The sequence below is a fragment of the Varanus komodoensis genome, unplaced genomic scaffold (genome assembly GCF_004798865.1).
Source record: "Varanus komodoensis strain SLA01 unplaced genomic scaffold, ASM479886v1 scaffold3, whole genome shotgun sequence".
In the NCBI taxonomy this organism is placed as follows: domain Eukaryota; kingdom Metazoa; phylum Chordata; class Lepidosauria; order Squamata; family Varanidae; genus Varanus; species Varanus komodoensis.
In genome coordinates this window covers 19,636,057-19,652,649 of record NW_025335761.1, presented here as the reverse complement: position 1 = coordinate 19,652,649, position 16,593 = coordinate 19,636,057, and positions in this window count along the sequence as shown.

Here is a 16,593-nt window from a genome sequence, read left to right as displayed (position 1 = left end):
AGATTACCTGCCCTGTCTAATTTTAATGAATCCCCCCTTCTCTGGGAGGACTTGTGTTGTAATAACTTCTTGTAATCTATTGTAGTTAATACTTCAATGTTGACATTAATTAAGAATAGGCCAATAATTAATATAGTTGGTGTGATCCCTATCAGGTATAGGTGTCACAGTAATAAGCATGTCATTACTAATACAAGAAATCTTTATCAATAAAAATCTGTCTGCAAACATATCCTGCCAGCATTTCCCTAAGGCAACTTGTGAGGGAGATGCACCACGCAGGCACATGCAAGGCCCAGCTTGTACAATTCTTCCCATTCTGAAATGGAATGGGAAATTAAGCTTCCCTGCAGATGTGCTTTGGGTGAGAGATGTGCCCTCCCTTAAGCGCAGGATAGGTGCACTCCTGTCCCTCCAAGAGCTGGGCCTGTACATGAACCAGCCCCTGCAATTCTAACACATCTGGTGGCAATCTGCTGGTTTCCAGTCTAAGGGCTTGTGTCCTCTTCTAAGACTTCAAACTGAGCTTTTGTTTCCTGAACACAAGATGGCAGTGTATCCTCAAGAACTATATGATAACCTTTTCTAATTGGTAACTCTATCAAGCTTAAATACATCTTTTGGAATAACAATTAGGCTTGTGGGGAGGAAAAGCCCAGCAGCACCTACAGTGTTTCTTGGGACAACACCTCTCTTGCCTGTCATTTAGCTTGGCCTGGATCATCTTCCTCCTGAAAGCAAATGGGCATTGAGGAGAGGGGTAGGACATTCAAAGGCACAGGCAAAAGGATTAAACCTGGGGTCTCCAGCTGACTTCCAAATGCTTGCAAGAATCTGAACCATAGTTAGTAAACATATACAAACTGGTGTTTCCAAATCTGCCAGGGAAATAGGTTTAAATTGTGCCTTTATCCATGTCCCCACTTCCTCACAGGGCTTCCATACAGGATATGCTTATTAAGGCAGTCCAGTTTTGGGTAGGACCTGTTTTGCAAAACCTTTCAAGGGCATGCATTGCCTTACTCCTCAGTACTGGCTCTTCATTCCTTAGTCCTGCTTTCCTTCCCCTTCCACCCCACCTCCATTTTTTTAAAAAAATCAGAGCAATCTAGTTAATGTCACCTTGAGCCTTCAGGAACTCACAGCAGCATTCTGGCTGGGTTCTGATAAGCCATTAAGGGCGTTGCTGCATGCAACAGCTGTGTATGTAACTCTGGGCACTGAACAGGAAAAAGATCATCAGAAGCAACTGAGGAGACTGGTGTTTCCTCCAGAACTCATCAAAGCATCTGTCAGATGTGAAGATGCATGAGTCAAGTAAAATTAGTAACTCAAATGTAATTTACTGGAATTTGTTTATGAGCTTCATGCTACTTCCCCTAAAGAAATAATCCTCTAGCGTGACTTGGTGTGGTTCAATAAATACGATTCATAAATACGACCGGAACGAAAAAAGCCCACAGGGCAGCCTGATCAGCAGGTTTTGCTAGCATGTCATGGTGCCAGCTTGCCTCTTCTTCTTGGCATGGATGGTCTTATTAGCAGGTGGGTGTGGCTGGCACACAGAAAGATGGAATGTGCTGCCTGGTTATGGTAGCCAAACAGAAATGTTTGGTGGCCGGGAGCCTGTCTTCTCCCCTGACCCTCCCCAGCAGTGGAGGATCTTGTCCATTATCCCATTCTCGCCTCCAAAGCTCAGTATGAGTTCCTGCTGTCTTCCCAAGCTCAAGGATTGCTCCCACGCTCCTAACACTCTTGGGATTAGGTTGGCTTGGGAAAAGACAAGCCCCAACTCAGAGCTGGGAGGAGGGCTTGGGATTGCCTCTGAAACCACAAAGCACTTCTGGGCCCCACACAAAACAGGGGCTGGAAACATCCACTGACCCTGCTCCAAGCTCAACAGCATGGCTTGTGCTGGTTGAATGGTATTTCTGAGGCGTGGGTAGAGCACAGAGTGGAAACGAGACCCTGCCTGCCTCCATTCTGAGGCCCGGAGGAATTCTGGGCTTCTCACGTTCGCCAGGGAACCTGTGCACTCACTACAGCAAGCGTGCTCAATAAGGTTTTGGACCCCTTTGTATGCAGTGCAGGAGACTGGGGAGGAAATAGGCTGGCATAGCATGGATGTACAATGTTTTTGGCCCCAAGGGCAACATCAGGTATCTGCAGGAGTAATAAGGGCTGCACAAAGGTGACAGATCTCTCACACCTCCACCCTCCAAACCTCTCATTTGCACAAAGACAACTCCCATCCAAGGAGGAGCAGTTCGGAGACCTGACACTTCGATCAGAAAAACCAACATGTATCCCTTCCTAATTCATCCAGGAATCCTGGCACCTAGTCCTTCTCCATTCTATAGCCAACTCACTTCCAGAAGGATCCTGTCATCCCACACTGTGTTACCTGTATCCTTTTCAGAAAAACTTGGGGCAGGGGGAAGGAATAAAACACTCTAGAAACAGCTCTGTGGTTCCTGTCATCAAAGCGTTGTTCCAGAGCATCCTAAAAAGAAGGCCAGAACCTACAAAGATTGCTATGATTCTGGGGATAGTCTAGTAATGAGGTACCAATGACAAGAACCATACAGACCCTTCCTGGAGCCTTAATAAATTAATTTGTGTCAACTGAATAGTTGAAGCTCTTGATTTTTCTTTCTGTTTCCTTTGTTTTGTGGGAATGTATTTGTTTACAGTTGGGGGGCCACATTCCTTTTTCTCCTTCTGAGTCTTTTAGCGACATTTTGAACCATGCAGCTGTAAGCATGTCTGCTTTTTATATATGTTGGTTTGTTTTAAAATCCTTGTAAATCTTAATAAAACCTTTTCTAAATTGCTTTTAGGATTTTGGCAATGCTTTGCCTGCAGTAGAACTAAAACTTCTGTGGAGAGATTCAGACCCTCTCAGTTTTATAAATATTCGGCTGTGCATTCACCTTGACATGTCCTCTACCTCTCTAGGGTCAGATAAGTTCATGGTTTATTTCTGAACATGCTGAGTTCCCACATGTTCATTTTTATTAACAAACTATTTTAGAAAGAACAAAACATTTTCCTGAAAATATTCCTAAAATTTTTCTAATTACAGGTGGGAACACTACAACTTTACATTTCTAATCACTGCATTTCTATATATCAAGTGCTATTTATGTGCATATAAGCCAGTATTTCTCTGTATATTACCCAATTGAAGAGCACCTTTGAAGATGAAATGTGTTCAGTATGGGTTCTATATATCTGTGTAAGAACTGTAGCACAGTATAGACACCATTCAGCCTACCTATTTATATTGCAAGCAGACTTGTACATAGATAAAACTGATTGCCTAAATGTATACAACTCTTGCAAGTTTGCTCATTCAGTTCTTTTATTTCATCTGGTTTTTGCAGCAGGGGTGGGATTCATTCTGTTGATTCACCAAACCTCTTTCACATCAGACTTAAAAGAACAGTGGAATCTGATGCTGATTCCAGATCCTGTTCATACATTGCATGGATTGATAGGTAGGTTGTATTACAGGAATGGCTAGGTTACAGAATTTATTTATAGGGTGATGCTGATCTTCCTATGGGGTGAACAGAGCTGCAGAGAAAATGAGAGGATTTAGAAACAAGGGCAGGCTGTAAAAAACCCAGCAGGCTATAAAAAATGGCACAGGGTCTCAGCTCCAAAATCTGTGAAAAGTTGCAGGAATACATGACACTAGTACAAGTTGGTTCTTTTTGAAACAGGGAAACACATGCAGAAAAAGTATCAGAGATCAATGACTGCTACTAGAGTCGTTCTACCCATTATATACAGGCCCCATTTCTAAACTTTGGTAGAAATGGAAGATATATATTATTAAAAGGAAGACTGACATGTATTCAGTAAATGCAGAACTGTCATTCTAGCATGTTCTATGCCACTTAAAACAATAATTTCTCAATCTTTAGACATTCTGCTCAAAATCAGAAAAAATGTAAATACAGTAGGTATAGTCACTGTGAGAGGCTGCACATACATTATCAAACATGCCTGTGGAGTGTCTCCATTCTTGTTGTTTGATATCCTCCTCACCCTGCCATTTTCTTCTGAACAGCCTCTGATCTCCTCCTGCCTGACTGCTGTTTTTGATTTTGGCCCATATGTTTGTTAGTCTTGTTCTTCTCACTGAGGTAGAAAAGCTGAGCCTGGACTGAGTTGCTACAACCTGCAGATGACTACGTGCTTCCTGCTACAAAAGAAAGATCCCTGGATTTGGTAAACTAGCATGCTAGGGAAAAGAGGGTGGAAGTCCTTCACTGAACACCTAGTTTTCTATATGAAGTATTCAGTTGTGTGAGTCTCCGTGGTGGCCCAGTGTCTTACTTTACAAAAGATGGTTTTCCATATGAAGGGTTGGCCAGTTCAAGTTTAGACTAGAGCTAAAAGTCCATACGAAAGGATAGCAACAGGGGCCTTGAAGCTGTATACTGGAAGTTGGTACCTGGGCAGCATACTGAGGAAACACCCAGGTCACCTGGTTCCTTTTCTGCATCATGAGATGTAGGGTGTGCGTCTCCAGTTCTAAGAGCAAGGTGTAAACACACCTGAGGCAACCACCTTGCTGAAGCTAAGCAGGTCTGGATTTGGGCAGTGCTTGGAGCAGATAGCTCCTGGAAATCCCATGTAACTCAAATCCCTTGAGTTTCATGATGGAAGGAAGATGGGCAGTAAAACATAATAATAATGATTCGTAAATTTGCATGAAACTGCAGAAATAGCATATGTAAATGTTATGCATTAGCAACTATCATATATAAATGTTATGAATTAGCAATTGTGTAATTAGCAACTAGTCCCTTGTTGCAGTTTCAAGACCTCAACAGCTTCTAGCATTTGTTCCTCTCCAGCAGCGAGGGTCCATTTTGAGCCTGAAGTAAAACCTAAATAAGTACAATCTACTGATAATGGACAATGTGCAGGTCTTTTAATGGTACCTCTGTGTCCACACACATGGTTTTCCATGCAGAAGATCTCAAGTCTATTCCTTAGCTTCATCTGTTGACAGGATCCTAGATAGCAGGTGTGAGGATACCTCTTCTTGGCTGATGCCTTGGAAGCCCATTACCAGTCAGAGGAGAAAGAATCGAGCCACCTAGGCCAGTGGGAGGGGTCAGAAATGGCAGGTTCATATGAGCATATTCAGCATGAAGCAAATTGCTTCACGTAGTCTAATGGCTGGGCCAAGCCTGTGTCCCAGTGTGAAGGAAACTGTTATTATTTTATATAACATTATTAATGATCATCCACATATGGAAAAAGGCAGGTTGCCTCAAGGGGCTAACTATCTAAAGCCTGGTACATGGAGGGAAGCAATGGGAGAGACAAAGGTAATAAATACTTCAAAGCTCTGCTGCTAGCGCACCGGGCATGCGAAAGCATATTTCAAAGCAAGCTGGTGATATGACTACCCTCACAGAATTGCTGGCAATTCAAGACATGTTGTAGACCTTGTGATCTACCTTAAGGTGCCCTGTTATTGACTTCAGTGCAACCTTTCCACACAGAAACTTGCAAATCACAGGCATAATGTACAACACACAACAGAATGAGCTGAAGATGGAGGAGGAAAAGCTCAAGATGGTGGAATTGGTTTCATTCCCTCGGGTTGTAGTTAGAGAATCACATTTTTAAATCTCTCCATTATCAAAACACACACTCCACTCGCCAGAACTATGCAGCAGAGCGATGCTACAACCTCTTTCAAATGCTCCCTTTCCTTTCCCCCACCCAGTTTTCTTGAGTCAGCTGGCATCATGGGTGTGTACGCCACATTCAACTTTATTGGTTCAGTTCTAGCACTAGATCTAGAAATAAAAATCTTGGGTGTAGAGTTCCAGTTCTGCTTGAATTCTGTATGATACTTCCTCATTGCCAATATAATTGCCTTCTCCCTGTCCTATTTTTGCCTAGAACACTGCTGACAGGCCAGATGTGTCTTTAACCAAAAGTTATGGAAATGATTGCAGGCTAATTTCAGCCTTAATTACACGAGTAACTGCCTAATGCACTTTCATAAATATTTGCCTCACAGGTCTAGTTGGTTCTTGCCAACCTCTTTTAGCTACTAGAAGAGAACAACTATATAGTCTGGAAAATGTCACTTCCCATTCTCTTTGAGCAACTCAACCAAGAGGTCTAGATCAATGCATCTGTCATATGAAAACTGGGCTGTTTCTGATTGGGTGAAGCTGAATTATCTGGGCACAGGGAGGAGAGGTGCTTGTTCATGTGTTGCTGAGTACTAGTAGGTCTTCACTGCTTCTTGTGGAAGTCTTATTGTTTAGGTGTTGCTGATTTAGTAAGTGATGCATCTGCTAATTTGCATTTTAAAATTATGTTTGTAAACTATCTTAAATCTGTTTTGGAAGAAAAGTGGGGAGAGGCTTTCATCTGTTTGTTTCTGAACCAGTAGGAAACCAGTACTTGGGAGTTAGTCTGGAGGACTCGGGAAATCCAAGTTCTTGTCCTCATTCAACCAAGAATCTCACTGGCAGACTTCAGGCAGTTGGCTGACTTTCATCCTAGCATCTCTCCCAGGGCTTTTGTGAAGAAAAAATGGAGAGAAAGAGGACTGCCTTGAGTTCTTTGTAGGAGAGAAAAAAGTGGGATATAAATTAATGATGTACTTCGTAATGGAAAAAGAGATAACTGTACAGAATTTAGCTGGCTGCTGTTTCCTACATGAATTCACTTTCCCGATGCATCCACTTTCAATTGAAATCTCACTCATTATACCAATGCTGTTGGAAACATGAAGCTAAATGTTTTCATAGGAAAAAAACCTAGGCAAGGAGAAGTATTTCAGAAGGCTCAATGGAACCCTGAACAACTAGGAATAAGAAACTGGTCTTGATTCAGGAAATCACTCTTGAAGTATCCATCTGTATTCTCCTCTACCCACAACTGCCTGAACCTGTATTTTATAACATCTTGTTTAATGAAGCTTTTCATCAGACAAGTTTTCACAAAAATATAAAAGCTTTTGAGATCTCTAGATATCTTTTATTGTATAAGATGAAGAGTTCTGAAAATCTTGAAGCATTGCACATTTTGTAACCTTTGACTTGTTCTAGTAAAGGTGTGTGACCTCCCTAATATGGATGTAGTAATTTTAAAAATGCATCACTCACCTTTCCAGGATTCTTTCCTGAACAACAGGTGAACTCTGGCCTTGTGGCTCATCATTCCTGATCCTGATACTATTCTGGGCTGCTAGTTTGCATTTCTGCTTCTTTGCTTCTATTTTTCTTCACATCCCCTCCCAGAAAATACAATTGATCAGATTCCAAGCACATTCACAAAAAAGAACATTTCCTTTAGATTCCGAGAATGGTAACTTGGCAGTTCAAATCAGGTGACCTTTTCATAATACTTTGCTAGAACAGTCTTTCTCAACCAGGTTTTTTTTCTTTTTTTGGCTGTGTTGTGCTTCAACATATTTGGGGGCACCAGGTTTGGAAAGGCTGGGCCAGAAGGTGTGCAGAGCCCACCACATGATGAGATTAGAATGTCACAGTTTGCAGTCATATATCCATACACATGGAAAGAAGCTCTGCTGGATTTGCATACTTACGCTTCTAAGTGGTATGAGGAATTTAAGTCCCTTTCTCTGGTTTCCTTGTGCTGCATTTAGAACCAGGATGTTTGTCAACATCAACCCAAATGCCTGCTCTATCCTGCTAATAACTAATGTTACCTATGTGTAGGTGGAGTAATAGGATAATTGCTGGATCATTATCAAACTCATGCTAGGATTCTTTTTTCATAATTGAAACTGCACAAATATAGTTGGACATTCCCTCTATGTATTGGTCTAAGGCTACACATGAAATAGCTCAGCCTTCACTAGCCTGACACCATCCCCATGGCCTATGATGACTGGGAATGATGGGAGTTTCAGTCTAACACATCTGGAGGTTAGGAACACTTGTTTAGCTTGATGTGGAAGTACAACTCAAGCAATTCTTCTAATATTTCTGTATTAACTTATAATGTTTTACTTTAGTCTTGTCTCTAACTGCAGTAAAGAAGTTGATGATGGTGGTGATGGTGATGATCTGAAGTAAAGCACTAGGCCAGGGATGAGCATGGAATCTAGTTATCCCCATCATTTTGCACTCTCTTGGCCCCAAATTAGTCAAGAATCCCTTAAATTCCCAGGGCTCCCCACATCCATTTGGGGTCTGTGCCTCTAAATCGGAGCATGAATTGAACCCCTTTTTTAAAAGGTCATTATTTTTGTACACATTTCTTTTTTGTTTGGTGAACAACTTAATGGAACGGTTTGCATGACACAACAAGCCATGATGGGTTTTTTGCATGATGGTCAGGCACACAGTCTGAACCCTGTCTGTACCCTGGTATTTCAGCATGGTACATTTGATTTTTAGAAACCACAATAAGAAACAACGGTCTGTTCCATGGTTTTCACACTTGGAAACTGTGCAAGAAGAGAAGAAAATTAAATTTCTGAAGCTGTACCATCTTTATGTTTCACCAAACTGAAGCAGTAGCAAAGCTTTAGGAGGTTCCAGGTTCACTCTGCTGCAGAGGAACACTGCTTTGATAAGAATATCTTTCCAGATCAGAATTTATCAAATCTGAAATGCAACTTCAGTCTGGATCTAGCCTAGTGCCTGGAAAATTCTGGTGCTTGAAGTATCCCACCTCTTATAAAAACTGAAAACCTACTCAGTCATCCTCTTCTTTATTCTGCAGGCATAGGTGTCACTTCGTAAGGATCAACCATTGCCACTTACTCATTTCCAAGGTATCTTCACAATAATCTCAAGCAATATGACTTCACCATGCTAGTATGACATCAAGCCTGTTCAAAACTAGCTTGTATATGTTCTCTGCACTTGCATGGAGAGAAGTAGAATAAGTTCACTTCAACAGCTGCATCAGAGTATCTGCCCACACCCCACTGTCCATGGCATTTACTGAAGTAAATAAACAGGGGGTCTGCTGATCTCTCTTGCACCTGGATTAGCTGGCCCATACTTTACCTCCTGCTGCCCTTACTCCCTTGAATTTTTCTGCCGTAGGCTTTTTTAAAAAGCAAAATGCCTTCCTCTCCCTTGTCTATTTTACAAATGAGGGTAGCCTTACAAGGCAAGGTCCTTTACAGATTTAGAGCCTATGGAAACAAATATATGGAATTGTCTACTTTTTCTGTTCTGTCAGCCCTTTTTGGTACCTAGCACTGCTCCTGGGGAAGCTTTTAGAAATGGCGGGAGGGGGTGCAACTGGTCAAAAATAGAGCTGCATAATGACTAACTGAGAGTCATTTGCATAATGCCTGCATAATGACTGAGCGGCTAGTCATTTACTGGCTTCTGCTCCATTTCCAGGTACAATGTAAAGTGCTGGTTTTAAAGTTTAACCCCCTTAATGACCTGGGACAAGCTGCCTAGAAAGATTACTTTATTCCATGTATATCAACCTGGATCTTTCTACAGAAGTTCTGCTGTTTGTGGTGAAGTGGATGACTACTAGGAAGAATGTCTTCTCAGTGGTGGCACCAGCCTGTAGAATAGTATCTCCAGAGAGAATCATCTGGACCCTTTTTTATCACTTTTCTAGCACCAACTGGATTTTTTTAAATTCATCCAGACCTTCTGAATAAAACAAAGCAAGAGACGCTAAGGAAAAAAGGAGTCCAAGATGGATGGTAATTTTTTAAAAAGTGAAAGTTCAGAGGCACAATTGCAAACAATTCCAACAAAAACAGAGATAGAAGAAGACAGAAGAAACCAGTGTGGCTCCACAAATGATTTCAGGTGACCTAAAAACAAGAAAGACACATACGGGAACTGGGACGAAGGACAAGCTATGAAAGAAGAGTAGAGACAGCACAGAAGTGAAGGAATGAAATCAGGGAGGCTAAAGCTGAGAATGAGCTGAGACTAGCAAGGGATGCTAAAACTAGCAAAAGTTTTTTTTTCCCCCAGGTATGTACACAGTAGAAGACAGAGAATAGAAAGGGTAGTTCAGCTTCTCAGTGAGGATGGCAAGCTGTTAAGAGACGGCAGAGAAAAGGACATCTCAGAAACTGCTCAGTTCCTACTTTGGATCAGTCCTCTCCTAAAAGGTGGTCTATGACCTCACAGGCAAAAAGAAGTATGAACTGAAGGGGCAAGTGGTCAAATGGACAAGGAACATCTTGTTTCTTTGAATGAGTTCAAATCTCCAGGGCCTGATGAGCTGCATCCTAGAGTAATAAAAGAGCTGGCACAATTCTCAGAATTACTGCCTGTTATCTTGGAGAAATCACGGAGAATGGGTGAGGTACCAGATGGCTGGAGGAGGATGTTGCCCCTATCTTCAAAAAGGGCAAAATGAGGACACTGGAAACTACAATCTGACATCAGTTTCTGGGAAAATTCTGGAGCAGATAGTATAGAAATCAAGTCTGTAAGCACCTTGAAGACAATGGAGTAATTAGTAGAAGCCAGCATAGATTTATCGAGAACAGCCTTTCCAAACTAATCTAATCTAATTTTTTGATCAATTAACCTCCCTTGTGGACTGTGGGAATGCTGTGGACATAATCTTGATTTATCTTGATTTCAGTAAAGATTTTGACAAAGGGCCCCTTGACAATCTGATCCACACACTAGGTCAAAGTGGGCTAGAAAGAACAATGATGAAGTGGATCCACAACTGGCCACAGAACTGAACTCTGAAAGTGCTCATCAATGGCACCTTCTGAGACTAAGGTGAGGTAATGACAAGGGTACCACAAGGATCAGTCCTGGGCTCAGTTGTGCTTTTCAGCATTTTTTATTATTGCCTTGGATGAGGAGGTACAGGGAATGCTGATCAGATCTGCAGATGACACAAAATCGGGTGGCTAATACCTTGGAAAATAGAAATAAAATTCAAAGTGCTCTTGAGAGGCTGGAGCACTGGACTGGAAGCAACAGACTGAAATTCAATGGGAACAAATGCATAGTTCTTCACCGAGAAAAGGGGAACCAAATACACACTTACAAGATGAGAGATACTTGGCCGTACAGTTGGGATGCTCCCTATCAAAATCCATCCTTCCATTATTTGTAGGCTTTCTCTTGTACTTGGCCTGGTCTTGAAAACCAAGCTGAGTCAAGACGAAGTCTGGGAATGGCCATGGAACAAAGACTGTAATTGACAATCTTCTTTGGCATCAGAGGCAGCAGCCAAAATGGCAGCAGCAGGTGACAGGGGAGAGGGACACTGCTTGTCCAGTGGTCATGCGGGGCTCCCTTCCTGGCAAACCCCTCATGACCAAGCTTCTTTGGCATCAGGAGCAGCTGCCCAAACAGTGGCTGCACCTAACATGGGAGAGGAAAACGGCTTGCACAACAAGTGCAGTTGATACTTGGCAAGCACCCCATAAAAACTGGGCTTGCTCACCAGGAACTTGGACTTTGAGCTGCTGTGAAGGGAGCCAGAGTCCAAGGAGGAGAGCAGGAGGACTCCAACTGATTGCCACCCCCGCACAGTTTCCTCACACATCCCCACTTGGCTCAACAATACCACAGGGGAGAAGGATCTTGGGATTGTTGTCAGCAAGATGTGCAAACCCAAAAACAAACAATGGTTTAACCCATAAAACAACCTATAGACCTGTTTGTGCGCTAAGTTGACAATCTGAAGTCACGCCACTCAGAGGCTGTGTACAGAAATTGGAAAGGGCTTGCAGCATGAAACTTGAGAGCTATTATCCACTAGCTGCTGCAGTTAAAGCTGCAAGGCGCCTTTTGATTGGAAGCGCTAGGGTGCTTCTGTTTTAGAAGCACCCTTGCATTTTAAACAAAACTCAGGTGTTCTGTGTAACTTATGCTTGGTGCTTTGAGCATCTAAGGGCACAGTCCAATGTCCCCTCCCCTCACTGCACATAAGCCTCTACACTTGATGCAGGACTATCTTTGGCTATCTAGATGAAGTGGGATGTGAGGGAGGGAAGGAGGCCAGGGTGCTTTCTGGGTACAGTATAAGCCATTAGCGCCAGCCTCCTCCCCTCACACACCGGGCTTGCACTTTTGTCCCTCTCTGAGGCTGTGTTGTGACCTCGGAGAAGCAGCCTGCCTGGTTCTTTCTGTACTAGCCATGAATGGGGTGGGGCTTGGCTTCAGACTCCCATCACAACTTCAGAGTCAGGGCCCAAATAATCTTATTTCACTCCTTGACATTCTAAGCTGGCCACAGGATTGTACCCTAAATGATTTGATTTTTCTTTGTCAGAGCACAAAGTTTTGAGAATCCTCAGTGAAATGTGATATTTCCCAGCAATGAACAAAGGAAGTAATAGGCCTCTGGGGGCCTGTAAGCCATTTCCTACTCAGAACCAACTGCGAGCTGGTGCTCATGGGTTACGGATAATTTGTCAGTAGCTGCCAGGTAGAATTTAGCTCCTGCCATCTTCCCTGTCCCTATCTTTAGCAAGGAGGAGGTTCAAAAATGCATAGGGAATTTTTAATCCACATATCCTCTAAGGAGTTCAAGCTTGCATAGATAGCTGTTCAGCCCTACAGTTTACTCAGGGCTGGCCCAAGAGATTTTGCTGCGTGAGGTGAAGAAAAGTGTGTCCCCTCCCATTTTATGGGCAACAGTTGACATTTTGTACATGGGTTGAAACTATTTTTGACCCTGTCAACATTGCTAGGACAGCAACACTGCCTTCAACCAAAGGCAGCGGGTGAGCTCTCCTCAAATCTCTGCTGGTGACTCCCAGCATGTGCTACCAGAGGTGACTACCTCATTCTGCTTAACGGTAAGGCTGGCCTTGATTTAGTCTCACAGCAAAAGGCCAGTGGTCATCCAGCAACTTCAATGCTAGCTGCCTGGGTGTCCTCATTTCAAGTCTGATGCTTGAGAAACTATACCACACAGGCTGTAAAATTGCACAAAATGTACTGGCCCCATTCCAGCCAAAGTGCCGGCTAATGTTAGACTACGTCTCATTGAAAACAGTGGAATTTCATCACAACTAGCTACAGTCCTGCTACTTCAATGGGACTTAGTCATCATGATTTGATTGCGATGACAGGCTGTACCAGCGGCTTTCTTCTCCCACCAAGAAACAGGAAGCCACGATGTAGAAGGGCACTATTTGTTGATCTGGCCTGGGGGTTCTGCAACACAGTGCTCATTAGCACCATGGGAGCCTCCAACAGTGTCCGCAAAGCTCTCTGCGCTCTGCCCCCTTCAAAGCCAAGCCAAGCCAAGCCAAGCCAAGCCGAGCTGAAAAACCTTGGAAAACAGTACAGTGGTCTTATTTCTCTCTCTCTTTAATTTCTAATCTAGTTCCTTCTTTCTCCTCTACCCTGTTAACATGCCAATTCCCTCCTACACCCGTACCCACACTATTTCATTATTTCATTATTTATTTATTTATTTATTTAAAACTTTTCTATACAGCCCACTACCAAATGGTCTCAGGACAGTCTTACAATAAAACAAAGTGGAGTTGAGCATCCATTTGCTATAATAAAAACCCACTTAAAATCCCAATCTAAAACTTAAAATACTGGGAACATAAAAAGGTTTTGGCCTGGTGCCAAAGAGAATAAAGTGTTGGCAATAGGAGAACCTCTCTGGGGAGTGTTTTCCATAACCAGGGCGCCACTGCAGGGAAGGCCCTTTCCTGGGTAGCCAGCCTCCTAATCTTCATGGAGGGCTCCCAGAAAAGGACCTCCTACCCAGATCTTCAGGAGCAGGCAGGCATATAGGGAAGATGCTCCTTCAGATATACAGGTCCTGAGCCATTTAGGGCTTTATAGGTCATCATTAGCACCTTAAATTGAGTCTGGACTTCAATTGGTAGCCAGTGTAGATGGTAAAGGAACAGCATTATATGTGCATATCTGTTGGTCCCTGTTAACATCTTGGCTACTCTGTTCTGAACCAGCTGAAGTATCCGGACCGTATTCAAGGGCAGCCCCACGCAGAGTGCATTACAATAGTCCAATTGGGAAGTTGAGCATGGGTCACCATTGCTACGCTCTGCTCATCCAAGTAAAGATGCAGTTGATGAATCAGCCAAAGCTGAAGGAAAGCACTTCTCACCACAGCAGCCACCTGGAACTCCAGGGACAGCTCTGGGTTGAGGAGCACTCCCAAACTGCACACCTTGTCCTTTAGCGGGAGTGCAACGCCATCCAGAACAGGGCTAAAATCATTTACCTGGAAGGCTGATCTGCCTACCAACAGGACCTCCATCTTGTCTGGATTAAGCCTCAGTTTATTGGCCCTCATCCAGCTCATGACCCCCACCAGACACCGGTTAAGGACAGCCACTGCCTCACCTGGATTAGTTGTAAAAGAGAAGTAGAGCTGGGTGTCATCAATGTACTGATGATTCCGCAGCCCAAACCCCCGGATGGCCTCTCCCAGTGGTTTCATGTAGATGTTAAAGAGCATGAGGGATAAAATGGAACCTTCTGGAACCACAATCACCCAGCATCATCTTCTGGAATCGGCACGCCAGGTAGGAGCTGAAGCACTGCAGAGCAGTGCCTCCATTCTCCAACTCGGCCAGCCTGTCCAGAAGAATACCATGGTCGATGATATTGAAAATTGCTGAGAGATCCAGGAGAACCAACAGGGATGCACCTCCTCTGTCCCTCTTCCAGGGACACACAGATTATCATACAGTTTCAGTCCCATAGTTAGGCCTGAAATCAGACTGGAATGGGTCCAGATGGTCAGTTTCCTCTAAGTTGCCCAGCCACCACCTGTTTGAGCACCTTGCCCAAGAACAGGATGTTAGCCACTGGTCCATAGTTGGTAGCAAATCTGGGTCCAGATTTGCCCTCTTCAGGATAGGCCTGATCACTGCCCCCTTCAGGGGGGCAGGGACCCGAGCCTCCCTCAGAGAAGCATTAACAACCTTCTTGACCCAGGTACACATCCCATCCTATGAGGTAGCCATAAAGGGCAAGGTAAACAGGTGGTGGGTTGGACTTGTCCAACATTCTCAGTCCGCAACAATTGAAACTCACCCAAGAATTTGATGAGTTTACCTACCCCTCAACTCTTTAGCTTACTTTGGACAAGCCTGACTCTCATGGCAACTATTATGTGACTAGCCATATCCTCCAAGGGTGCCATTTTGTGGTAGAGCCCCAAAGTCCAGTGTGGTTGGGGAGCCCTGATCTAGCCCAGTATGATCTATTCTGATGGGCAGCAACTCTCTAGAGTCTCAGGGAGAGAAGAATCCCCCAACTCCATCACCTGCTACTTGATCTTGTTAGCAGATGTTCCACCTCAGACCTTCTCTGTGTTGAACATGCATGTCACCACTGAGCTTGGTCCCTTCCCTAGGAAAAGCATGACAGATTTTTATCTTTCTTTCCCCTCACAATTATGAGCACTTTGGCACTGGAAGATTTCCTGAGGAAATAGATCCATAGTCTTGCTCCTGCACTGTTGCTCTTGCTAAATTGATCTGTCTAGCTAATGAGACTAATATGCTCTAATATGTCTGTCTCTGACAATTTTTTTACATGATTGTAGTGTGGTAGATAACAATATGGGAATTTTGATTTAAATATTGATTTGGGGAATCATATTTTAAAACCTATTTCAGCAATCATGGGGACTAGAACATTACCAAAATTTTAAACTGAAAATTACAGTTCTCTGGTCCTCGGAGGAAGTGTACAACCTTCATGCAAGAACCTCATAGGATTAATTTCCAAACCTTTGTTTTAGAGATATACTTAGGAGAACATATGAGCAATCAATTGTTTTAGCAGATAAAGTTGCTTAACGATTTCATATCATCATTTCAGCTGAACTGTGTTGCAGCTAAGAGAGATTCATTCCTTGTAGTCAATAGATTGCAAACTCATAGATGTAGGAATTGTGATAGCAGAGTAATGGCTTCCTGAGCAAGGTTGCCTACAAGCAATTAGTTATCAGTCAGCTCTGTTTTGTGTCACTTGCAAAGCTTGCAAATCATGAATTACTGGATCACAGGGAGGTGCTGAGTTGGGACTCACTTAGAGCAGCTCTGCAGTACAAGGTTTCATTCCCTTGGGGTGACTTTGAGGAAGGCTGTCATTGACTGTATTGCTTCATTGAGTTGATTGTGGAGACTGAAACCCCATAGAGCCTCTGCCAGTCAAAGATGGGCTAGATGGTCCAGGGGCCTTGGTATAAGGCAATTTCATATGTACCAACTTGTCTTAATCTTGTTCCTAATGGGAAATAAAAGGATAATTAGCATTTGCGGACTATGTTGCAGTACTAGAATAGGTGCTAAGAGATATCATGACAATATTGCCAGCTTTCTGTGTTATAACTTATTTCTGAACTATCTCTGTGTTATATTTATAGAATGACAGCAATATCACTGGCTACCATGGAGAAATAATGTTTTTAATTAGAATATATATCAGTATAACTGGTATCATTAAGTTTCTCCCACTGTCCAGGCAGGACGTATTTCTTCTAGTGTCTCTTTTCAGAACCTCTCTTTGGTTGGTGCGCAGCTCAATTGACCACTCAAGCACACTGTCAGTTGCCAGCCTGTAATTTTGCTGGGGACAAAATTTGTCAAATACCTTATAAAATGGTGGT